The 26,937-nt window shown below is 45.1% G+C and overlaps 1 protein-coding gene and 2 long non-coding RNA genes across 3 annotated transcripts in view; 2 read left to right on the top strand and 1 right to left on the bottom strand.

The window, feature by feature from the left end:
• Positions 1–26,937, top strand: part of PGS1 (phosphatidylglycerophosphate synthase 1) — a 131,903-nt gene that overhangs the window by 27,666 nt on the left and 77,300 nt on the right. The gene's annotated exons all lie outside the window — the stretch shown is intronic.
• The window catches only part of LOC310839301, a 46,682-nt gene that overhangs the window by 4,332 nt on the left and 15,413 nt on the right, over positions 1–26,937 (bottom strand). The gene's annotated exons all lie outside the window — the stretch shown is intronic.
• On the top strand, positions 24,534–25,659 carry LOC310839359. Its single transcript, XR_014561472.1, has 2 exons — positions 24,534–24,580; positions 25,004–25,659. It is a non-coding gene; the product is annotated as an uncharacterized lncRNA (long non-coding RNA).

Genomic DNA, 26,937 nt, shown 5'->3' with positions numbered 1-26,937 from the left:
TCTAGGCCTGTGGTGGACTTTCCATAAAAGATGCAAGAGCAGCACACAGCCAACACTTGTGTCAGGGTTGAACTCCGAATAATGAGTTCAAGAGAACAAAGTTGTGGCATAGACCCTTCCAACATAAATTATAGCAAATAATGTTGGCGATATTTAATGTCCCATAGAATCTCCATATATAATACCACTTTCCCAAGTGGCTGAGCCCATGGTTCAGTGCTACTCTCTGCTGAGGGCCAAAGAAAGCTGTATGTTCCTTCCTTCTTCTTGCTGTGGCCCCCACCCCTTAATGGATTGGAGAAAAATATTTGCCACATTGGCTGAATTTAAAAGGCATGGAACCCACTAGCCCACCCTGTTCTGTTCTGTGTCCTCACAGGCCTCCCTTCCGCCCCCTATACTTTTCATCCCTAGAAGGGAAGACACAGTCAGATGATGGGTCCTGTGTAGTTTCTACCTTGGTCAAATGTTCCTTTTGCGGTTTCTCTACCGGGGAAGCCCATCACCTTCTTGGAAGCTGAGTGGAAAAGGCCTACTGGCAAAGGGGATCAGGTGCGGATTTCTAAACATTGCCTAGTGACGTACATGTGCAAATGGCCCCAAACTGATACGAAGGCAGAATTCTAGGTCTTACCTGAGGGCTTATCCACACTTCTGCTCTTTCCAGGCATGGCCCATGCTTTAAAGCTTCATGCCCAAGCACACACACCCTTTTTGTCCCAAGCTTTCCCTGTGAAAACCCACTCTTTCAGCTTAAAATGTCAATCCATGGAAAACCTGAATCGAGAGCATAAAAGTTTTCCAGATCATCATCATCATTTAAATTTGTATACTGACCTATGTCCATAGATTTCAGGGTGGTTCACAATGTAATTATCACACATACCCAAACCAAGCAGCAGTGTGTAGGAAGTTAATCATTCTTTCTGCACAGATTATTTACATGAGCAAGCCATTCCAACCATGCCCCTACCTGTTCTACATCTGATGTCACAACTGATGTCAGGTATGGGGTAGGTGGGTGTGGTTGGGGAAAACAGCCTGATGAGCCCAACAGGGAGCCCTGGTAGATCAAATTTGGCCCAGGGGTGGGACTGCAGTTCTCCATCCTTTACCATGGGGCAAGCCTGAGCTTCAGCATCTCCCTAGGCTATGAATGTAATGTCGCAGCAGGCCTGTGCAGTTCAATTCAAGCAGATTCTTATACACTTTCTCATATCAGGGAATCTGAAGTGTAGAAGCCTTTCATTATAGAAATTCTTGCTTAGCTGTAACAAAACAGCTCTTTGAAGATCAGTCTAAGAGGACAATGGCAAAGTACAGATTTGGTAGATGCAAAAAAATGCTCTGCTTTTTTCTTAATGTATTTTTATTAAAGATTTTCTTGATTTACAAAGGTATGTGTAATGTCTCTCTCTCGTATTCCCCCCCCCCATAACAATTTTTATTTTTTTTACAAATTGGTTTAATTTGTGTTCCTTTGGTGGTGAGAGAGGTTGGGGTTGGCCTAAGGTGTGGCTGTTCATTTGTGGTTGGCTGTGGTGGTCTTTGTTTTCATGTGTGAGTGGGGTGGGTGGGTGTTTTGGATCAGGTTAGCCATATTGATTTGTATGCTGTTGGTGGATTTTTGTCATTGTCTTGTTGGGCTGTGTGTGTGATAAACGGGAACCATACCGGGGTGAAGGCATCTTCTTCTATTTGTCCCCGTGACAGTTTCAGTTTATTGGTTAATTTTTCTAGTAAGGCTGTTTCCCATACTATTTGGAACCATTGAGCCATAGATGCTCTGCTTTTGAAGAATACCATGCCAACTCTGGAACCAGTACTTGCCCAGTGGAAAGCTTTGAGAAATGCTACACAGGGAGGGACTGTGCCAAAAATAAAGGGGTTGGGCTCCTTAGGAATGCCAGTTTAGCTGGGCATCTAAATAGCTCACCTTTATTACTGGTATTATTGAACCCACAGCAGAATAGCTAAGTGACTTGTTGGCTACTTTTGAATATAGAGCAGTAGGACTTACAGTATTTTTGCTGGAAGGCTCAAGGCAAGAATGTGGAGTGAGATGTCATAGTTTATTCAGAATCCCCTTGGATAAAACTTCACTTTAACCAAACAATTTGATTTAATAACATAATATACACTGTAGCCAATTTAAATTATCAAGAAAGCCTGGTCTAACTTCTGAACTTGCCCAGCTACTAAATGGGCAGGTAGCTTCTCTTACATGCTGCAGCAATAAAAAAAGGTAAAGGCAAAGGACCCCTGGACGGTTAAGTCCAGTCAAAGGGGTTGCAGCGCTCATCTCGTTTTCAGGCCGAGGGAGCCGGTGTTTGTCCACAGACAGCATTTCCAGATCATGTGGCTAGCATGACTAAACTGCTTCTAGTGCAACTGAACAGAAACCAGAGTGCACGGAAACACCGTTTACCTTCCCGCCACAGCGGTACCTATTAATCTACTTCCACTGGCGTGCTTTCAAACTGCTAGGTAGGCAGGAGCTGGGACAGAGCAACAGGAGCTCACCCCGTTGAGTGGATTCGAACCGCTAACCTTCTGATTGGCAAGCCCAAGAGGCTCAGTGGTTTAGACCACAGCACCACCCACATCCCTATTGCTGCAGCTGGGTCTTGAACCAGTAGTCACTCTTTCTACCTTCTTGGAAGATGAACAGCATGAAGCTTGTAGGGCTCCACCAGCTAACTTCAGCGGAAGGCCCAGAGCACAGGAGTTGGCTATAGCTAGGCATTTATAAATATTTTCCCTTGGCCTAAAATGCATCAGGATGTTGGCTGGGGTGTAACAAAGGACAATATAGATTGCCCATTCAGGAAGAGGAAGGAATGCAGGAAGGCACATGGAGGGCCTTGGGCTGCAACAAAAGGTCAAACTTGACCACTTTAGGCATTTTCTACCATTTAACCCTGAACTCCCCAATTCTCTGTTAACATCTAGGATAAATGATAATTGGATAGGTTCAGGCTGACATCTCTTATAGAGAAGAGTCAATTGCATCTGCCTATTAGCTAACTTATAGCGGGTGGCGCTGTGGTCTAAACCAGGATGGCGGTTCAAATACCCACGACGAGGTGAGCGCCCGTGTAGGAGTGCAAATATCCAGAGTGTGGGGTCAGGTGGGATTACTATGAGGAATTATAAAATATGCATCAAGCCATTGTGTCCACAATGAATGCATTGGGTTGACTGGGTTTGATACATTGACAATAGTTTCTGATCAAATCCCACAACCCTCTGCATCTCTGGCCATTTTCTCTACTGCCCATCTCTCTTGCTTCACAAGTCATGTACACAGCCCAGTTGCTTGCCAGGCAGGCTCCTGGGTCATCAAAGACAGTGGGCAGCTTCTTTGATGTAGCTTTTCTGATATGTTAATCTTAGGATGTTAATCTTAGGGCCAGGAAACAAATCTCACATGAAGGTGGTACTGATCGCTGTCCTCCTGGCCATCCTTCTTATCATGTATATTGCTTGTTTATCACCTCCAGGGATGCCAGATGTACTCCTTTGTAGTTCTGTTCTTTGTTTACCTCATGCTTAATTAGTTTTGGTAGTTTAACTTTCTCCCCATGTGGGGTTTGTTGAAATGCTTAGAAGAAATCTGATTGGTTCTTACGAACACTCTGTAAAAAGTTCTTTTGTGAATAAAACGACCTGGGCCGAGGAGTAGAGAGAGAGAGACAGAGATTATTATACGCACCCTTCCCAGAGTCTTGCTGGTTCAAGCCTCTGTGTGTATTCTTATTAATCAGAGTTCAATCCTTCCTTTACTTTGTGAACGCCTCATGCCCGTTGTTCGGTCCCAGCCCACCTAGCAGTTCGAAAGCACATCAAGTGCAAGTAGATAAATAGGTACTGCTCCGGCGGGAAGGTAAACAGTGTTTCTCTGTGCTGCTCTGGTTCGCCAGAAGCAGCTTAGTCATGACACGGAAGCTGTCTGCGGACAAACACCGGCTCCCTCGGCCAGTAAAGCGAGATGAGCGCGCAACCCCAGAGTCATCCGTGACTGGACCTAACAGTCAGGGGTACCTTTACTATTAGCTAACTAGAAGGTTGTACTATGGGTTGGCTGGGGGTAACACTAATCAAACACTAGAAACACTAATCAAACTGGTTTAAAAAACAACAACCGGTAAGCAATTGCTTTTTGAACAGTAGGTTTTGAAAAGTATGCTCAGTGTGGGTATTCCTGATCAAGCTGGACAAAATTATTATTGTGATGTCATAGTTTGGAAGAAACCTTCATGCGCTGAACTTGGGCTTGGCTTTGTTTCCATCTTCAGCAGAGAATAAGAGCAGGGGAATTTATCACAAAGGAGGAAGCGTTTGCAAAACAAGAACTGAAAATGATACCCATGGGTTTTTCTCAACCAAAACTTAATGTATTGATAGATGCAGCCTTACAGGTGTGCATCTCATGAGAAAGGCCATCTGGGTTTAGGAATTAATGGTCTCAGAGCAATGTAGGTTTAGATGCTCCTCCTGCTATTCCTGCACCTCAGTTCTCAGACATACATGCATACACTTACTTTGTCACTCACATTTGATCTTCAGACACAGGAAAAGGTTTACTCCTTCTTCTTGCTCATCTTTTTTTATTAGTTTAGCCCCATAATTGTTTAGAAGATCATGGGCTCTTCCAAATGATCTGTTTATTGAGCATTCATCCTGATTTGTAAGAAAGCTTACGTGGAAATTAGACAATGTCTGGTCTTTATTGAGCATTCATTCAGATTTGTTTGCAGGGAGGCTATATGAAAATTAGCTTTCATCCTAAATATACAGTGGTACTTCTGGTTATGAACTTAATTCGTTCTGGAGGTCTGTTCTGAACCTGAAACCGTTCTTAACCTGAGGTACCACTTTAGCTAATGGGGCCTCCTGCTGCCACTGCGCCGCCGGCGCATGATTTCTGTTCTCATCCTGAGGTAAAATTCTTAACCTGAGGTACTACTTCCGGGTTAGCGGAGTCTGTAATCCAAAGTGTTTGTAACCCGAGGTATTTGTAACCAGAGGTTCCACTGTATTCTTATTTGTTTGCACAGTTGTTATATCTGTCTTCCCATTAATCATTTGTTCCTCCCACACTTTTCAATGCATTCCCCATCACTTTTGTGGTTAATAAAGGTCCATTTTAAAAAAGGGGGGGATTTGTCGTGGCAGAGCAATTTAATCCACTTTATTTGCACAAATCTACATTTCTGGAATGTACTTCTATCTGTCCTGCAAGAAAAAAACCTGACAGTCTGTAGGTGACTTCTTTTTTCTTCCCGTCTTCAGTTATTTTCCCTGTGTTTTGCTTCTGGCTCTTTTCCTACTGTGCTCTAGATCGTATTCCACTCACTTTCCCCAACCACTGTGGCATCAATGTAGTCACAAACAAGACACCCCCCCCACACACCCCAGGGTTTCCATCTAGGCATGGACTGATGCAGCTTTTCAAAGGGCTTCCCTCCTTCAGAATTGTCCCACTGTGAGTTTGGTGAACCAGTCATAGTTTCCTTTGGAAACAGCACTCCGATTCCTGCTGTGATGGTTCCAGGAGGCTGAGTCAGGGCAGCCAAAGCAAGCAGTTGAGTCTCCTTATTTATGTAACTTTCCTGAGATCCCACAGAGCAAAAGGATGCCACTGCCATGAAATTCATGGTCCCATCAGTGCATGCAGCTTAAATAAATAAATGATTTCTAAGGGTGTCAGCTTGAAATCTAGATGTTCATTATATATGAGTGAGGGAAGAGGCTGAACAATTAACTATAAAATGATGGTGACAGCTTGGCATCATAAATGGCAAAGTGAAAGAGTTGATGAACAGAGTACTGTATCTTAACCTGAGTCAGGGTGAAAGAACCTATCAAGGAAAGAAGGGAGAAGAGAGGGGCTTTTTTTCCTGACAGAAAAGCTGTATGATATGCACAAATTCAACTGGCGCAGCTTTGGCCTGAATGGAAAGGAACTTCTGCCTGCCAGCTGGTTATTAAGCACAGAGCTTCTATCAAGAAAAAGGTGGCGATCACCTGGGTAGGTGCAGGGGTTACAGATAAGGGTACAGGCTTTTTGCAGCAGGTAGCAAGTAGCAGAAGTAAACAGCGTGGGAAATATGTACAGTTGCAGAGAGAAATGGGGACACGTTGTACTTTACTGTCAGGTCTTTGGTGAGTGGTTTAATTAATGCTCCTTGCCTCACAATTAGAACATAGAGTTTCCCTAAGGGCTGTTTCTGAGCAACCCCAGAGTCTCTCAACCAGGTTCTTTCCTCAAACAGGATTTGCCATCCAGGCCACTAAACAGGAAAGGGCCTGTGCTTATATACAGTACAATAGCCTATTATAAAGAAACCAGTTTCTAGTTGGCAGCTGAAGTTTGTGAGGAACATGGCGCTTGTGATCTGATATATTGATATTAGTGGGTGAACTTTTTTATTTGTTTTCATTTTATTTTGATTGCTTGCAAATTACATCAGGACTTCCTTATGGGGAAGGAAAGCTACATCTGCTTCAATAAGTGGAAGAGCAGGACCAATAGTTCTTTTCTGATCAGTTGGCAACAAAGATCATCGGAGAGGAAAATAATGTTTTATGGGCTCTCTCTGTTATAGCTCTGTTCAAACATATGCAGGGTAAGCGAAGGTGCTAAAGGATCATGCCCACTGAAGTTGACAATAAAAACAGGTTCCAAGGCAAAGTCCTGATAAGTTTGTGTCAATGTCATCAACCTCTTTAGGGTTGCCATGTGTCCTCTTTTTCCACGACATGTCCTCTTTTTCAGGGGTAAAAATTCTGTTTTTAAATTTGCCAAAATGTCTTTGTGGGTGAGACATAGACATAACGGGTGGCTGAAGATTTGCTTTCCTCTTCTCTTCTTCTGCCACTCTCAGCAATATATCACTGCTTCTATAGCCTACATATAGCAGGGCTATTTAAAATGAGAGTTGTTATAACATCCTCTTTTTTGCTCTTCGAAATATGGCAACCCTACTTATCCTCAACTAGTGAGGTCTGAGGGCAAATTCATACCATACATTTACAGCTTATCCAACACACATTATAGCACATGGCTTCCCACAAAGAATTCTGGGGAACTGTAGTTATTCCCTTAACAAGCTATAATTCTCAGGATTCTTTGTGGGAAGCCCATGTGCTTCAAACGTGCCTTGGATGTGCATTTGTATGGATCTGCCCTAAGTTTGGGTAACTGGAACGTTTCCTCACATTCAGCTCTTCTTTCATCATTAAGGCTTAAATCATTTCAATGAGATCTCTCTGTAGTGTAAATGCAAAACATACATTGAACAGATGGCACATTCAGTTTTTAAATCACTTCCTTCCACTGTCTATCCAACGTGTTATATATATATATATATATATATATATATATATATATATATATGCAGGTTTTGGTGTCCTCGGGTGTCTTCCCGTGTAAAAGTTGGGGTGTCTAGGCGACGTTTCGACGAGGTCTCACTCGTCATCTTCAGGCTGGTGCTTTCGGCTTCTTGTTACTGGAACAGAGTTCTTGTTACTGGAACAGGCTCTGTTCCAGTAACAAGAAGCCGAAAGCACCAGCCTGAAGATGACGAGTGAGACCTCGTCGAAACGTCGCCTAGACACCCCAACTTTTACACGGGAAGACACCCGAGGACACCAAAACCTGCATTCCTGTACCCGTGAAAATCTACGAAAGCAAATATATATATATATATATATAGCGGTCCATAGACCCACAAAACAGTTTCAAAACAAGATACAGTTAAGACAACCAAACAACAGGCAAAAGAGACCAAGGTAGTCATTTTGTTACGTCAAGATAGAGCATGATGGTCTTTTTTTCTTGCGACCTCTGAAATAAACTTTGCCATGGTCAGTGTAATATCATTTGACCTATCCTCCAACGTTAAAGCATTAACACATGGCAGAAAATTGCATGGGGGTGGTCAGTGGCACTTTTTATATCACTGATGACAGCTTCTTGGATTTAACTTAGCCTGGGCATAATGAATACTGGAGAAAAACATAGGTGAAAGGGATGGAATCCCTGCTTTGCCACAGTGAAACATCTTCCTTGCCAACCGTCTACCAAGAGAGATGTTAATCTTTGGGTTGCCTGTTTTGCAGTCCCAGGCATACTGCTCTGAGAGGATAAGAGGCACCGAGCACTTCCATGCAACCTGTCTGTTGACCATTCATCCTTATTTGTTTGCCGGGCGTTTAGACTTAGGCGGCAGTTGGCTATTTTAATGAGTATTCGTTCTGATTTGTTTTTGGGGAGGTCAGATGACATTGCTGATCACATCCAGGCCATACATGTAAAGCACTCTTTAACAATCGCAGAGGATCCTGGGAAGTGTCATTGGTTAAGGGTGCTGGGAACAATAGTAGGTCTGTGAGGTCAGCATCCTTAACAAGTGACACTTCCCAGGATTCTCCATAAAGTGGCCGACTCTGGGGTTGTGGCGCTCATCTCGCTTTATTGGCTGAGGGAGCCGGCGTACAACTTCCGGGTCATGTGGCCAGCATGACTAAGCCGCTTCTTGCGAACCAGAGCAGAGCACGGAAATGCCGTTTACCTTCCCATCGGAGCGGTACCTATTTATCTACTTGCACTTTGACGTGCTTCCGAACTGCTAGGTTGGCAGGAGCAGGGACCGAGCAACGGGAGCTCACCCCGTCGCGGGGATTCGAACTGCCGACCTTCTGATCGGCAAGTCCTAGGCTCTGTGGTTTAACCCACAGCACCACCCGTGTCGCTTTAAAGCAGAATAGGAGTGCTTTAAATGTATCCTGATTGGATTATAGGCATCTGTTTGCCGGGCAGATCAATGATGTGTCAAGTCAAGTGTCACACCACACTCCTCGGTGCATTTTCGCCTCACTTTCCTTATGACAAAACATCTGATCTTTTGGGGAAGCAGGTTTGCTGTACTAATCCTCCCTCATCAGCTATAATTGTGCAACCTGAATTTGCTGGTACGTGATTCAATTCCACTAGAAACTAGTCATTGTCTGGTCATGCCCTCCCTTCAGACATGCTGATAACCAGTTTTTGATAAAGGTGTCACATGAAGGAGGGATGGCGGAAATACAGGTATTTCCCATATCAGTCCTAAAATTATGTTTATTTATATGTGTGCAGATTGGGCAGGGAGAGGTCCCCGGAGGTGTGTTTATAAGTTAAGTCCTACACCAAGCAGTTGCTTTGGTAGCAGTCTTAAGCTAACTGCGCAGCTTGCAACTGGGGGGTGGGGGGTGGTAGCCATCAGAGGGTCACTTGAGGCAGTGGCACTTGTGTTTGAGGCTTCTAGCCCTGCCTACCCAACGGTAGGAAGGCAGTGCAGTGCACAGCACTGGTAGCAGCAGCCTGCACGACTCTTCCCAGGATTCTCTATAAAGGTAGTGGCCGTGGGCTTGCGACAGTCATCAGGCGCAAGCGGAACCAGGGAAGCAGTTTCAGCCTAGCAGCAATGAGTTCCTAAAGTCACTTCCCCAGACTTTATATGTGTTTGTGCAGAATTCAGAATAGCGGGGGGTATGTGTGTCTTGCGACTCTCTTTGGGCTCATCCATACTTCCTTTTGTGCTGCGCTTTCTAGGCACAGGTCTGCGATTTCTAGTTCTGTGTCCGAACACGGGGTTTTATTGTCCCATTGCTTCCTCTGGGAAAACCTGCGGAAAACCTGATTCAGTGGGTAAACAGTGGGTTTTCCTGGGGGAAGTGGTGGGACAAAAGAGGGGGGAAACACTCAGACATGGACCCAGAAATCCCAGACCGATGCCTAAAAATCTTGGCACAGAAGGAACCGTGAGTGAGTTTTTTGTTTTTCTTTCTGATCTGCCTTTGTGATCTGTTTTGGGTTTTTTGGTTGTGTGCACTTGTGTATTAGCCACACACTTGCTGGCTTGTTTGGGCAGGATATTCCTCATCTTCAGGAAATTATGCATCTGTAAAAATTTTTTCAAAGAATTCTGGGTACTGTGGTTTGTTAAGGGCTGCTGGGAACTACAACTCTGAGAAGGGTAAACTACAGAGCCCAGAATCATTTGAGGGGAATAATGTGCTTTAAAAGTATAGTGTATACACACAGACTTAATCTCAACTTCAGTGCTCCCTGCATTAAAATTATCATTTTATTATTTTTTAAGTTATTGAATTTATATACCGCCCTATACCCAGAGGTCTCAGGGCAGTTCACAGAAAAGATAAACATAAAAACCACAATATACGTAATAAAAATAAAAAGAACAACCCAATAACACCCCCCAAGTAAACCAATGTTTTCTATAATGCCTTACACATTCTTAATTCCATAATACTATGTTGCCCGTATATGTAGGTTCGCTGTGTACATTATAGCCACTATGGCCAATGGTCAAGGATGATGGGAGGTAGTCCAGCAATTTCTGAAGAGCCATAAGTTCTCTGCCCCTCCAAAGCTGGCGTTCCTTGCTTGAGTTACACACACTTTTAGTTCTTGCTTTGGGCTTGTGATTTGATCTAGATTGTGTTAAGTTGATCTGTGTGTGAACAGTCTTGCTCAGTGGCCAGTGACATGTTTAATTGTATTAGAACAGAGCCTGTTCTGTGGGCTTTTGCCTCCTCACCTCCTTGGACCCTGGACCTGCCCCTTGCCAAGAGTTGGCAATCACATTCCAGCCATTTCGAAATTCTTTTAACTCTTCTCTTACAGAAAATCTCATGAGCCGGATTCCTGCAATGCAGTGATTCACACACGCCCTCACCCGAAGCTGGAAGCGATGACTTTACCACCTCCAGGAAAAGCGCACAAGATGGGAGGATAGGGCTGTGGCCATTCATTATCCTTTCAGGCATGCAGGAACCAGATGGCAGAAGGTAGCTAATGGCTACATCTTGGAGCCCTGCCAGGGGTGTGGTTCCTGGAGCTGGAAGAAAATTCATCCCTAGGGAGAAGGGAACTTGACCTCTTCTTATAAACACCACTGTGCTCCTAAGGAGCCTGGGTCTGCTTGGACACATTGGCTTTAACAAAGAAAGCTAGTTTTGCATGCTTTCTGAAGGGGGCATAGGGATAGGAAGAGAAAGGCAGCTGTTTGGGGGAGAGACAGGGTTTGCCTTTGCACCAAATCATCCAAGTCAGTGATGCAGAATGTTAAAGTACATGCACAAGGCAACCTCCCATAGTGATGAAATATAATGACTATCATCCTGAGAGGTGATCGGTTTCACTCTGACTAATAAAGAGGGCCACTTACAAGCCTTATCCCTGTGCCAGGGCCAAAGGCTGCGTACATTTCATACGTTGAAAGCACATGGCTTCCCGCAAAGAATCCTAAGAACCAGTTTGGATGCCATAAAATGTAGCTCTGTGAAAGGTAAACCAGTTCCCAGGATTCTTTGCAGGAAGCTACATGCTTTCCATGTGCCTTAAATGCATGGTATGTACACAGCCAAAGAGAGGATAAACCTTTTACATGCACAATAAATAATCTTGACCCCCTGTAAGAATGAAGCCCCCGGGGTAAATTCAAACTGCTGCAGATAGGGATGTGGGCAAAGCTAACAAATACTGTGACAGCAGCAAGCTGCCTGATCTTGTGACACGGAACGTTTCTGAAAGTGAATATTCTGCTCTAATATTAGGTGGGCAAATATTAGCATGTGGTACACAAGGTGTGGTAGCTGGTGTGTGTCTTTAGAGAAGTCAGAATACAAGTGCAAAGTGGAGAAATCAGCTTTTTGTGCTGCAGCGATCCAGGAGAAACTGGGACTTTGAGACAAGGAGGCCACCTTTTTTTTTTTTTTGCAAAGGCTACAGTAACATGAGAGTGACAAGTAGAAACGGAGAGCTTCTCTTTCCAAATGAAAGTTCCTTGAAGGCCGTGTGTTTGTGTGTGAGAGAGTGTGTGTGTGTGTGCGCGCGCGCGTGTGCATACATGTGTGCATTTGTGGGAAGCAAAGTGAGCTAGTCCAGGTCTAAGGCATAACTGTTTGTATATCGCCTCTAAGACCCAAGGCCATATGTGCAAGGCCTGTTCCAGGAAACGACTGAGGGAAGCCAGGCTTCCGAGTTCCCGACAACAGCTTCAATAACAGCAAATCAATGGGGCCCTGATCCCAACCAGAACAAGACCTCCCTGTTCCCTGGTCATCACTTTCCTGATATTTTCGCTATGCTGGAAAAGAGGACTTAATATACAAAGGACTTTTCCAGAAACGGCGTGTTTGCTTTTTGCATTATGCAAAGTTGTTTTGTTACTCTTTTGTTCTGGGAGGGGAGGTTTCCTAGATGCCTTTCTTCAGGGTAATGCCTGTGTTGCAAGGGTATCACATTTTTTCCCAGCACTCAAGTGACCCTTGAGCCGTCAGAAAGTGCTTTGCACTGTGCTTTTTGCAAGTGAACACATTATATTATTTTCTCCGACAAAGAGCTATTGATTCTTGACATTTGTTAGGAATGATATTACCAACGCTGTTGTATTAAATGAATAATATTGTACCTTTTATTGCTCTCTACTATATTTGAAACAATTTTAACTAACTCAGCACTCAAGCCTCATTATTTTGTTGTGGGGAAATGAAGTCCCCTTCCCAGGCAATGAGGCCATTTTGACTGCCAGGAAGTGGCATTGTTAACAGTTATAGGTACCTATTGTATAGTACTTATGAAACCATCACTAACATTGAGTAGTACAAGTCCTGTGCCCCTGCCTTAACAGCAGCAGATAAACTGTGGGAATGTCACTCATATCAACCTCCCTACATTTTCTGAGCTCCGCAGATGGGGTCTTGAATCTCTGGTGCGTCTAGGCAACCTGTTCGTTGGACATTCACCTGATTGGTTTGTAGACCAATTTGTGAGGAGGTTTGCATTTCCCTCTCATTCTCCTTACTGCAAAAAGTCCTACTTTGTGGGGAAAGCAGGTTTGTTGTGTGTGATTGAATCCCACCTGAAAATAGCAACAGTCTGGAAATGCCCTCTGTTTGAGGGCATATTAGCTACTGAGTTTTCACAGCAGCGGTGCCACCGTCTCTTTGGAATGGCTTTCCACCAGACCAGCTCTCTCTCTGCTTTCTGAAAATGAGTTAAAATATTTTTATTTCATTAGGCACTGGTGGGTGAATTTTTTTGCTGTTTTAATTGTGCTGGTAGTTATTTTCTCTGCTTCTATTTCTTGTTTGTAGTTTCAAGTGGCCTGCAATTGCTATTTAGTTGTGCAGTTCTTTTATTGAAATTTATGTATGATTTGCTTTAAAAACAGCACCCCACTATTCGTATACACCCTCCTCCTCCTCCTTCTTTTTAAAAATAGCTTTTTAAAAATTTCCCCCTTAGCATTAGAGCACATACTTGACTTTTACTTTCTTTACCTGTCAGAGCATAGCTTTATCCTTTTGTATTATGTGAAGAGAGAACACCCTAGTTTGGATACTGAGTGGTCAGTGCCACCATAAACATAGTAATAATCAGTGCTTTTTTCTGGGGGACGCACCGGTACACATACCCCTAAACATTTTGTGAATTTAATGGCCTCATTGAGGGGCAGTATTTCAATATGCGTGGGAAAATGAGAGTACCCCTAAACATTTTTTAAAGAAAAAAAGTACTAGTAATAATACAGGGTGAGTCTTTTAAAAGAGGCCTAGTGGAACATGCGTACTCTGTATCCACGGGGCCTCTTTTAAAGGAATCACGCTGTATTAACTTTTTGTTCACATAGGGCTTGTCCACACTTCTGCTTGTCCCGTGCCTAGAAAATATGGGTCTAAGTGGTTTGCCCCATCTCTTTCCCAGGGAAAACTCACTCTTTGCTTCCCAATCACAGCAAACGTCAATCCGCTGAAAAGCCCATTGAGGTTTGCTCCGATTCAGCGGTAAAGAGTGGGTTTACCCTAGGGGAAAGCAGTGGGAGAAGTGGAAGTGTGGAGAAGCCCTTGCATGGTGAGGTGAGGGGGAAAACCTGAGCTCCTCCAGGCTTCCTTTTCTACCACATCTCTAGGCACAGGCCCACACTTTAAAGCTCTGTGTCAAAATGCGCTTTCCCCCTCCCCGGCTCTTTCTCCATGAAAACCCTCCACTTTATCGCTGAATTGGAGCAAACTGCAGTTTCTGGAAAACCCGAATGGCCGGCTTTAAAGTGTGGACCTGTGCCTACAAAGCATGGGGGGAAAAGTTAAGTGTGGGTGAGCTCTCTGAGGGGCTCTTAATTCTGTTCCAAATACCCACTGCTCATGGGCACAACACACTCCAGGGTCATCGGCTGATGAGGAGTCGGATGTTGGTGTCAAACTGCAACACACCTGAGCAGAGGGAGGTCAGAAAACTCCTGTGCAGAAGGGCAAACGTTGGCTCAACTTCCATCAGCCTCCGTATTGGGATTTGTAGCCCAACCCGCCAGGCATAATGGGAGTTGTATTTCAGCAACATCTGTAGGGTACCAGACTGGGGAAGACTGCTCCCTCTGCACCAGAATTCGCTGCAGACTCATTGCTGAGGGAGCCCACAGCAATGGAGCTTTTGCTAATCCTAGTGAAACAGGAGGGAATAGCTTGGCTTGGGCCTTGTTTGCTGAGCAGTGCCTGCCACGTTGCGCCTGGCACTTGCCACAGGCTCCAGTGCAGTGGTGCTACAACCGTGCCCCTGGCAGCCGCCTGCTGTCTTTTTCTTCCTCTGTTCAATGTAATTTGCTGGCCTGAGCTTGTGACTCACCTTCCCCCTTCTTACCCCACCAGTCTCCTCTGGAGAGGTTTACACAAACCTTGTTTGAAGAACAAATTAGTCACGATTCTCAGCAGGGCTACCCGGGATTGATTCAACAACAAATCCATGGGCATAGAAGGCGTGGTGTGTGTTTTTGTTTGTGTGTGTGTGTGTGTGTGTGTGTGTGTGTGTGTGTGTGTGAAAGAGAGAGAGGGAATGCCACATATCTGCTTGCTTTCTCCTTCTGGTTCTATCTAAACTGTACACACACACACACACACACACACACACACAGACACTTATGCATGCTTCTCTTGCCAGAACTCAGAAAATGTTTAATTTTTAGGGAAAGTGATGCTTACAACCCACCTGGTTTGCAAACCTTAGGGTAGGGGTGGGGATGCACTCTGCACCTTCTCAGAGGCACTTCCATTTATTTTTACCTTATGCGTTCCAGAACTGACACTAAAAACGGATGCCAGGGCTGAGTCTGGGTGAGCCCCAAATCACGCTCTTGGGAGAGGACCCTTGCTCGTTGGCAAGGTTTGTATGCAGAAGGTGCAGGGTTTAATCTCCAGCACTTCCAGGTAGGAGATGTTTTCTGTCTGAAACCTTGGAACGCTGCCATCAGTGTAGACAATACTAAGCTGGGTGGACCAAAGGTATAAAAACAGCTTCCTAGGTTCTTTACTAAACTCTGGTTGACCCTTCTAGGAAAAAGAAAAAGAAAAAAAGACTGAGATGAAAGTCCCGCAGCATTTCAAGGATGCTGTGTTGGGAGCCAGAGGAGATGTAATGAAGTGTGTTCTGCCAGGGCTCACAGGGCAGGATGGCTGTGTCCACAGTGATCCCCATTTCAGAAAATAAGTAAATATTCAGTAAAAAACACAGTAAAAAATGAGTAAATATTCACCAAAGGAGCCCCAAAGCAAAATTCTAGTTGAACTAAATCACCTGATAAAAAGAAAAGGTCAAGGTTGTGGGAGCATGCAATAGCTCCCCAGGCAGCTGGATCTGGTGTGGTTTGGACCATCCTTGTATCTTCCACAAGGCAGCCTTTGCCAACTTGGTGCCCTCCAAATGTTTAGGACTATAGGTGTGCTGGCTGGGGCTGATGGGAGTTGTAGTCCAAAACATCTGGAGGGCACCAGGTTGAGAAAGGCTGACATAAGACAGAAGCCATTGAAACTGGCATGCTATCATAGGCGCCAACTCCATGGGGCCTGAGGGGGCCCGAGCCCCCTCAAAAATTCGTTTGGGGGGCTCCGCCCCCCCAATAATTTAAGAAAATTATTACCGTAAATTTCGCTCTATAACACACAGATTTTTTCTCCTAAAAAGTAAGGGGAAATGTCTGTGCGTGTTATTGAGCGAATGTGTGGTCCCTGGAGCTGATCAGGCAAAAATAAGGTCAGGCGGAGGGAAGGCGGAAGCTGCTGCTTTCCTGCATTCTGCCTCAGGGTCTTACTGCCCACCCGCTTCTGTTGCTGCGTTTGCTCAAACTCAACAAAGAGCAGGGAATCCCCTGCCCTCCTGGCAAGCAGAGGGTTAAGGAAAGGATCGAGTCCTTCCTTCTAATTCTTTCCTAGTCACACTGCGTGCAGGCTCCAGCCCACCACCTCCTCCTCTCCGTGCTTTAGGGACTCGCAGGTGGGAGAGAGAGAGAGAGGGCTGGCTTGAGGGGGGGGGCTTTTGCCTTCCTTTCCTCCCCCCCCCCATCCTGTTAAACTCCTTCCCTGCATTCTTAGCCAGCTGCTTCTCCGCACACCCCTCTTGTGCTTCTTGTCCCTTCTGTGTTTTTCCTTCCCTCCCCATTTAAAACGTGGTTACAAAGCACGGATCCACATGGATCCTCAGGATTTTTGCATTGGGTCACCCCAAATTCACCATCAGATCACATTACATGTCCATGGCTACAGTCTGTACCAAAAAAATCACGCACCCACTGTTGCCTGGGGCTGCAATGGTGCAAAAACGTGGTTACAAAGCACGGATCCACATGGATCCTCAGGATTTTTGCACTGGGTCACCCCAAATTCACCATCAGATAACATAGCATGTCCATGGCTACAGCCTGCACCAAAAAAATCACGCACCCACTGTGGCCTGGGGCCACAATGGTGCAAAAACGTGGTTACAAAGCACGGATCCACATGGATCCTCAGGATTTTTGCATTGGGTCACCCCAAATTCACCATCAGATCACATAGCATGTTCATGGCTACATCTTGCACCAAAAAAATCACGCACCCACTGTTGCCTAGGGTCACAGTGGTGCAAAAACGTGGTTATAAAGCACGGATCCACATGGATCCTCAGGATTTTTGCATTGGGTCACCCCAAATTCACCATCAGATCACATAGCATGTCCATGGCTACATCTTGCACCAAAAAAATCACGCACCCACTGTTGCCTAGGGTCACAGTGGTGCAAAACCGTCGTTACAAAGCACGGATCCACATGGATCCTCAGGATTTTTGCATTGGGCTACTCCAAACTCACTGTCAGATATTAAAAATCTTTATAAAATAGAGAATTAAATACATACAGAATGCTAAATTTTCAGTTTCGAAATATTAGTACTAGTTTAGTACTGTATTTCTATATTACTATAGTACTGTATTAGTTATTTTCAAATACTTAAATATTTTTAGGGTGTAAGACCCAATTAAAGCCCGTTATTTACATACAGTATTACAGTATTTACATACAGTATTAGGCATACTGTATTAACTTTATTAACTGTATTAAAGCATTAACTTTGAGATATTATTTTTATTTAATGAACCCTCAGCCTTATTCAAAGTAAGCTTAAATTAGCTATTTCACTTATTAATCAAAGTGCTATTACTGTGCGACAGCAATATTTTATGTTTTATTCTTTTAATGATAGTTTAGGATTTATTTAAATATCATTTCAGTCTTTTCAGAGCTATATATTCACTGCTCTGTAATAGTCTATAAGCATAATTGTTACTGTAAATTAAATTAGCTTTTTACGAAAATACCGTGCGTGTTTATGTTTTGTTTCTTTTTTCAAAGCCAAAAAGTGTTTCAGGCTTGTCGAGTTTCCCGGAGTGTGGAGTTATAGAGAGTCGAGTTTTCGGGGTTCTAATGTTGATCATATGACTCTAAAATACTTTAAAAAAACTTTTAAACTCACTAATTTTCATCTAAAATTTAGAAAACTTCCCGGGGCAGGACCCCGGTATGGGCCCCCCCAATATTTTTTATAAGTCGGCGCCCCTGCATGCTATTTAACAGGAAGTTGAGTGAAGCCATGACCCCGGCCCCCGGCTGTGTCCTTCTTGCTGGCTCAGAAAATCCCCCACTGTTTCCCCTGAATTAAGTAAGTGATGTGAGGGCAAACTCAAACTTCACAGCAGCAATATGGGTGATACCAAAAATAGGCATTGGAAGCCCAGGAGGTAAATCCACATCCACAATCTTTACATCTCGTCTTCCCACCAGTAAAATTGATATAATAGTGACCTGCAATATGCCCGAGGCAGTTTGCATAGAAGCAATAAAACAATGAAGTGCTTACTGGAACTGCGAAGGGGAAAACCGAAAGGGCCTTTCTGTCAGCTCTGGTACCTTTGGATAAAAGTAAACAAAGGGGGGCCCCTAGAAGAAAAATGGAATGTAGTTCCCTCAGTCCAAGGTAGTAATTTGAGAACTGCATGATATGAATCACTGTAGTATACTGGATTTATGGGTGTGTACATGGATGATGGATATGCACGTGCAGATTATACAATGGGTGTGTTATGGTTGTGTACAGGCTGACGGGAAGCTGGCCCCACAGAAGAGTTGTGTAAGCTCCTGCAGCCTCCACTCCACCTCCCTGTTACTGGCTCCACGCTGCCCTATAGGCAGATGGGAGGGAAGGAATCACAACGGCGTCTTGCTCAACCTGAATGGATTCAGAGCAAACTTGTTCTGGACGTGTGCCAAGCTGGAGAAACCAAGAGCCGGGAAGAAGTGGGGGAAGGGATGCTACAGCATTGCCTAGGAAGCCAGAGCTGGGTGATGAAGCCTGATGTGACAGAGGTGGCTGCTTTGGCCCAGGGGCTGTTGCCTCCCATCTGCTAGGAGGCCATTCCAACTGGGGGCCTGGAGATCTGGAGACTTTTGCATTCTGTGGTGTCGCCCTTGCCCACTGCTTTCTTAAGCCCCTCTATCTAACACTAGGGTTGCTTTTGTCTTGATACCCACAACCGCTTTGCACCCATCCACTTGCAAAGACATAGGGGGCATAGGAAGCATTCTTGTACAGAGTCTGACCCTTGCTCCATCAAACTCACCACCTGACTGGCAATGGCTCTCCAGGATTTCAGAGAAGGAGACTTTCCCACCCTGCGTGGAGACACTGGGGATGAAACATGGGGATCACCCTCCCCCCACATGCAGACCAGATTCTCTGTCACTAAGCAATTGTCCTTCCCCCTACTGAAGGTGGCGTGAGGCATCTCCATGGTGAACACAAAGTGCTAGTAAAGGGGTAACAGCATGTGAAGGAAAATTCACAGAACTCTTTGCGTCCAGGCAGGCCAAGGAAACTGGGCCCAATACAGTGGTACCTCGGGTTATAGACGCTTCAGGTTACATACGCTTCAGGTTACAAACTCCACTAACCCAAAAATAGTAACTTGGGTTAAGAACTTTGCTTCAGGATGAGAACAGAAATTGTTCTCTGGCGGCGCAGCGGCAGCAGGAGGCCCCATTAGCTAAAGTGGTGCTTCAGGTTAAGAACAGTTTCAGGTTAAGAACAGACCTCCGGAACGAATTAAGTACTTAACCCAAGGTACCACTGTATACATAATCCAGGTGTACCCTCAATCCGTGAAGGGGCTGGGGTGAGTAGACTGGACTGACTCAAAAACAGAAACCTGGAGCAGTCGTGTGAATTTACCTTTGTAATTGCCGTTCTGTGCGTGTGTTGGTGGCAATGTTTCATGAGCGCTGGGCAGGGCTCTGGTACCAGAGAAACAGCAAACATCTGAACAGTTCTCCCCAAGGTGCAAGAGGCAGAACAGAGATTTAATGTGGTGTCTCTTTGAAATGGGCACGTGAGTTTGGCTCAAGGTCACATTTCTTGGTGCCTGCCCTCCCGGGCAGTTTTCCCGGGCTATACCAGTGGTGCCAGGATCCTGCCTGGGATGGGACAAGATAAATCTGAAGTATCTTCTTGCTCCCGCTGTGTTCCTTTCCTTTCTGAAGAGACATTAGCCCTACCAAAAAAGGCACTTTCCAAGAAGCTCTGTAAAATTTGGCAGACAGTGCTGCTGTGTTGGACACCAAGACACGTGTGTGTGTGTGTGTGTGTGTGTGTGTGTGAGAGAGAGAGAGAGAGAGAGAGAGAGAGAGAGAGAGAGAGAGAGGCTATGTGTGCTGCAGTCAGGCTGCAAGGGTTAAAATGCAAAAGGAGAATCATGCAAAGGCTGGGATCCTATAATGAGCAGGAACATATTCTGAGGCGATAATTGCAACTGAGCTTTCACTGTGCCTTCCTCCAGCCTGGACTTTTGAAGTTTTGCATTTGCCAAGGACTCTCCGTCCCATAAGAGTTTCCTTTTAATTTTTTTCTAATGTTACATTTAATCTCACAATAGACTCCTTTGTATTTACAGAATAGCTGCACCACAAACACATTCAGCTACCTTTCATATCTGCATAGGCAATTAAAGGTGGTGGGTGGCAGAAAGGAAGTAACATTCTGGCATTTGTGTCCACGAAGTTACATGGATCAGCACTCAAGCGACTCATACTGCTGTTGGGGGGGGGTGTTCCCTCAAAACCAGTTTCCAACTGATTCCAACATGCACAGAAAGAGAGGGGGGGTAAAGATTTAACTTATAGGCATGCTCAGTGCAATCTGAAAACTCTAGTGAGCACGTGTCAAAAGGTTAAATAGGATTTGCGTTTTACCAGGGACCGGAATAAGAAAAAGGTCTGTCTGCCTCTAGTATATAAGGATGGCTGGACAATCTGACAGTGCAGTCTGCTTTGGAAGAAAGACTTTGTAGACAATAGTCCTTCTCCCAATGCAAAGATCAATTGATGCCCCGTTGTCCAACTGGCCTGGCTATGTTGCTATGTTTGCCCTGTGATGTCATAGTTTCTACTTGTCCTGAAACCAGCGTGCCCCAATTCTTGTCAATCCAGTGCCCGTTGGAATCCCCTTCAGATTTACTAGGACCAAGAATTTCTGGGCCAAGAATAGATGTTTTGGCACTTCAGCTTGCATGAGTCGCTGCCTTTCCTGCCAGGGAGCCAAGCAGTGGTTATTGCTTCCTCTTCTCCTTGACTGCCTCCCCAATTTGGGGAAGAAGGAGGAGGGATGACATGCCTGCAGCTCCTGTTACCATAGGAACAAGGTTTTGTTTAAATTCTTCCTCCAAAATGTCAAGACTTTTCTTTTTGTATGTGCATGCGTGCGTGTTTCTCCCCAACCAGCTTCCTGTTACGCAGGATAGAGATTTACTTGGCTGCCTTGGAAACCAAGAGGGATAGCTAGCGCTTCCCGCACTAAACATCTGCTCCAGAGTTTGTACACAGTACTAGCTTAAAACACAGGGTGTTGGTATGTGTATTGCTGTACACAGCAGAGAAGGGGCAGGGATGCATTCACTCAATGCATATTCCTTGTTTGGTTTCCCTGTACCCGAACCCTCCCCTCTGTCATCTGCTCATGCGCTGTGATCTGCGCATGCGCAAGGGCCATCTCAGAAGAACACACCTCAGTTTGACTGCAAAGCGAACTTGGCTTATGCTTTCAAATCAGTTGGAAGCTGGTTTGAGGGAACACCCCCAACAGCAGTATTTCTCAAGAAATACAGAATTAATATGGATTATAGCTAATGTCACAAGTACTGTACATGGCTTCAAATACCAGAGGGGAGAGTGCACTGGAGCCATGGTGATGTGTACACAGCCCCAGTCAGCTGAGGAAGCAGAAAGTTTGGCATAACAGAGCAAGAAGGAAAGGAAGGGCATGGTCAAAGCAGGTTCACTCAAGGCCGGATGTGTCTGAATGTGTTCTCCCTATTTTATTTTGGTGTCTCGGGTGAGGCTGCTGGTTGAAGTTATTAAGACCAACAGGAAGATAATTCCGATATGTTTGTTCAGCTGCCTGCTTCCTAGGGGTCTCAAAAGCAGGTGTCCTTCTCCCAGGTAGCAAACTCCCTGGTGGTCGTGATGGCTATGTGCTACGTTCAGTGTTGGAGGCAGTATGGATTGAACCTTTTCAGGGGAAATTCATAGAATCTTAGAGTGGGAAGGGACCCCAAGGGCCATCTAGTCCAAACCCTTGCAATGCAGGAATCTCAGCCAAAGCACCTAGGACAGATGGCCACCCAACTTCTGCTTAAAAACCTCCAACGAAGTAGAGTCCACAAGCTCCCGAGGGAGACAGTTCCGCTGCCGAATCGCTCTTACTGTCAGAAAGTTCTTCCTGATGTTCAGTCAGAATCTTCTTTCTTGTAACTTGAAGCCATCGGTTCGAATCCTGTCCTTCTGAGCAGGAGAAAACAAGCTTGTTCCCTCTTCCAATTCAATAAGGGAAGGAAAACCCTGCTGCCAGTGACCTGTTAACGATATCTCAGTGACACACACCCTACCCCACAGTGGCTGGGAATCACAAGTGGGAAGGGTGCAGTTGTGCTCAGGTGCTGCTTACACAGTCTTCCCACATTGCACCTGGGTGGCCGCTGTGAGCATAATGCAGGATGCTGGGCTAGAATTGCCTTTGGCCTCACCCAGCAGAGCTCTTCTTATGAAAGAGGGAGCTTCTGGAACCTTCCACAAGAGCTTCATGCCTTCGAATGGCATCCACGTTTTTGAAATTGCTCAAATGTCTATGCCATGCTGTGCCCGTAAGTAACTAGTGCAGTGTAAACAGATTCAAAGAGCATACAAGGTCAGGCATCAAAGCAGGAGGCGTCTGAATGAGTAAGCTCTGCTCCTGGCTATAACATGGATTTGGAAAGTTACTCTGTGGTTCCTGATGAGTCAGAGAAGGATCAGAAAACACCAGTGATGGCTTCTCCCTTTCCATACTCGCTGCATCCTAAACCACCCTCAGCTGGCTACTACTTCTGTGATGATGTAGTTGGTGGTAGAAAAAGTGTGGAGGAAACTGACAAGGCACCTCCAGACGGGCCTTTTACTGTGGTTGCATCCTGCAACATGTCATTGACGCATTAAGAGTGAATTTGATGTGATAATTACCCTGGACCGTCTGCTCTATGTTCCATTGCATTCATTTTTATATAAAAAGCAAATTCACTCTCCCCTTCACCCCTGGCTTTATAAGTAAATGAAAGAGCATTTGTTTAATAAACCATGGTTTCAAGGAGGCTTGTTTCAAATAAACCATAGTTAACGTTAGCCACTCTTTGTTGATTTGGATGCAGTTAAACAAAAATGGAAGCCAGAGCTTCTGAACTCCTCCTTGGTCCTGCACTGGAGGAAAGGGAGGGGGGCATATGATACCAAGGTTTGCTGTGGCTTGTTCTTAACACATTAAACTATGATTAAGCATGACATTGGAATTGCACCATAGTCATGTCTAGTTGGGCTTTATCTCTTAGTTCCATCACTCTCTCTATCTGTAGTATACAAATCATAATACAGAGCTGCTTTGGGGCATGCTGTCAGCATCTGATATAGTGGGGCAAACGTTTGGGCCCCTTGGGCCCTGGAGGATGCTATGCCGCTGATGCTGACCTGATTTTTATTTTATTTTTTACATCTTCCCAGCCCCTGCTGCCCCTGTGGAGCATGCAGAGTGCCACCAGCCAGGCCCATCAAAGCTAGTGCTGGCGTGGACTTTTCTACAGGGTTGTTGTATGGATTACTCAGGTGGAATATAAGAAGCCCTTTAAACTCTCACAAAGCGCTTTATGTAGATGCATCAATATCATTAATTCAGCCTAGTATCCAAGGCGCCTTGCCCTCAGAAAGTGCAGGTCCCATGACTTCCCCCCCGGGGCTAGTGCTTGCCTCCACTTGCTCTGTGCTGGGAGTAGCAAAAACTGGGGCAATATCAGGAACTGCATCTTGCTGGGGAATTGCTGGTGCTTTTTCTGTTTTAACTGTCTGACAATATTTCTCTTCCCTTTCCACGAACCAGCTCCCGGGGTGGGTGGGTGAAGGATCGCAACTGGAGCGTTTCCCTGAACCGCCAGCACTGTCGGGCTATTGAAGTGTGGGGGAAATAGCGAGAACTGGCCGCAATTTCCTCAGCATTGTGGCCACATCTCATTGTCCTGTTGAAACTGCTTGGAGTCTGGTCAAACAGGGAAGCAGGTGCTCCGCTCCGCTGTCCCTGCACCACATTTCTCAGCCGCTAGTTCCCTTTTCTCTTTGCAAATTATGCAAATACGATGACATTTCCTCCTTCCCTTGCCACCAGGAGAAGCACAGTGCCCAGATAAGACACTGGATGGGAATTTCCTCCTAGAGGAGTTCGCCTAATTGCCGAGATAAGAATAAGCGCAGAAGAGTCCTATGAATTTTCTAGGCAGTGGCCGAAACCCAGACAACCGTGAAAGTACTGGTAGTTCCATGAAGTCAAGAGTGTTTGCTGAAAGGCAAATTGATCTTGAAATTCAGGGTATTTTTGTAATATTTGTAACATGACGTGTTGGTCAGCTGAGAAACAACATGTTGTAGTTAATTTTACTTGCGTGACACAGTCCTCTTGCATGAGCCTAAGCAGTTCTTTGGCTCCTGGCTTCCCTTTTAGCAGGGGTGGAAGCAAGATTTGCCTACAGGCAATAAGATTCAGGCCTTCCATGTCCCAGGACCATTTTAAGCAGATGTATAGCTGCAGCAAGCATGACCCCTCCAGACTTTCATAGCAGTTTTAACCTGGATAGGCTTTGGAAGTGAGAGCTGGACCATAAAGAAGGCTGCTCGCCAAAGAATTGATGCTTTTGAATTATGGTGTTGGATGAGACTCTTGAGAGTCCCATGGACTGCAAAAAGATCAAACCTCTCCATTCTTAAGGAAATCAGCCCTGAGTGCTCACTGGAAGGACAGATCCTGAAGCTGAGGCTCCAATACTTTGGCCACCTCATGAGAAGAGAAGACTCCCTGGAAAAGACCCTGATGTTGGGAAAGATGGTGGGCACAAGGAGAAGGGGACGACAGAGGACGAGATGGTTGGACAGTGTTCTCAAAGCTACCAGCATGAGTCTGACCAAACTGCAGGAGGCAGTGGAAGACAGGAGTGCCTGGCGTGCTCTGGTCCAGGGGGTCACGAAGAGTCAGGCACGACTAAACGACTAAACAACAACAGGCTTTGAAGGGAGGGTACTGATGATATTGTGCATTGCACTGATAATGTTCCTTCCATTTACCATTGCAGGAAAAGGAAACAAATGGATGGGGAATGTCTGTCTACAGTAGCAGTTAATCCTTATGGAATCAACCCCCCCAAATTCAAGGGCAGTAGAGCAGGGGTAGGAAACACATTTCAGCCCAAGGGCCACATTTCCTTCTCGGCAACCTCCTAGGGGCCACAGGCCAGTGTTGGGCCAGAGACAGAAGTGGTTGGAACAATGAATGTATATTTTACCTTTCTGCAGTAGGCTAGTTTCTACACGCTTTTCTCTCTATCCTCCAACCAGGGAAGCACGAATCATTAGCAGAGTTCAGTAACACATCCCAGCTAGATAAAAACACTCAAGGAGAGTCTGAATATAGAGGCTTGAGTGCCACATTTGGGTCCCAGACCTGAGGTTCCCCACCTCCTGTAGTAGTGTTATAAGATTTGGAGGCTGGGAATGAGAGGATTAATGAAGCCAGAGGCACTGTTAGAGACCTCCTCAATGGAACCTCAGCTGAATGAAATATTGCAGCTGATGCTATAGATTGGTTTATTTTAATTTTTTTTTACTAATCTTGATGTTCAAGTAGCATATTTTATGAAATAAAAACCAGAAGGCATATAGAATTAAGTTACTCACTGGTTCTTTGTGTTTTTGTTTTTTGGCATTGTTTAGTATGTACATTATATTTATATCTATATAAAACACATGTGCATGTGATTATATCTATAAATCAACAGGAATAAATTGGATTAAATGCAGGTAATTTGATTACATTAGGCTGGTAGATCAAACTTTCCAGCACACAAGTGCAGGCACATTTTAAGGGCAGCCAAAATAACTCTGGACAGGCATAAGTGCACTGAAATAAATAGCTTGCTGTAGAAACAAGAGTAAACTCCCAACTGCTAATCTAAATGTGCTTCAGTGTGGCAAAGCTCCTAATGATAGACTCTTACACTAATAGGACAGACTGCCAAGTCAGACTGGGTTTAGACTCCAAGTGAGGTCAAGGGATGCCACCCAATTATCTGTTAGTCCTTGTAATGCCCTGATTATTTTGTCCACTTTTGGCGGCAATCCTATACCCACTTTAATAAATGGGACTGACTTCTGCTAGGCATGTACAGGAATGCTCTGTAACAGTCCTTGTGACTTCATTAATAATAATAATAATAAATTTATTTATACCCTGCCTCCCTGACCAAGACCAGGCTCAGGGTGGCTATATAATACATTAAAAACACAAAATCAAACGATTGGTTAAAATACAGTTTAAAATCACATTTAAAATCAGAATAAAATTAAGTGGGAACCCACGAATCACAGCCATAGGGGTAAGGAATACTGTATTAAATGTTAACCAGGCCTGGCCACCTGTGCTGGTCTCATATGGGCCAGTAGAAAGAGCCAAGGAGGCCACTTACATACAGGGCCCCATAGAAAAAAGGGGATCAGACTGGGCCCGGACTGTGTTTAGGATGGCAGCCTAAGAAATCCATTTTGGAGGGATTTTTTTAGCGGGTAGGTGTTAAATGGCTCACAGGTTTATATCTCTAGGAGCTACTGAAAGGAGCGACTGCATCAGACTCAGGATCTGCCCATCAAAGTTTAAACTTGCCAGTGCTTTGAATGGTGAATCTGTTGAGTTGCTCACAGAAGCAGATTCAGGGGAGCAGAACTCTTTTGGTTGTGCTGGGCATGGCGTCTTGGGAGCAAGCCACTGGGTGCAGCAAGTATGATGCAGAGTGGAAGGTGAGAAGCGGGGGCGGGGGCGGATTTGGTGTTGCACAGGGCACTGCTGAAATTTGGGACCCCATGGTCAGTCACTGCTGCTCATGCTGCTGCGACCCAAGTCTGAATTTATTTCAGTACTGTACTGTACATATGATCGGGACGCGGGTGGCCCTGT

The sequence above is a fragment of the Podarcis gaigeae genome, assembly GCF_964106915.1.
Source record: "Podarcis gaigeae genome assembly, chromosome: 2".
NCBI classification, from domain to species: domain Eukaryota; kingdom Metazoa; phylum Chordata; class Lepidosauria; order Squamata; family Lacertidae; genus Podarcis; species Podarcis gaigeae.
The sequence above is the reverse complement of the archived record's forward strand: the minus strand, read 5'-3'. Positions and strand labels throughout refer to the sequence as shown.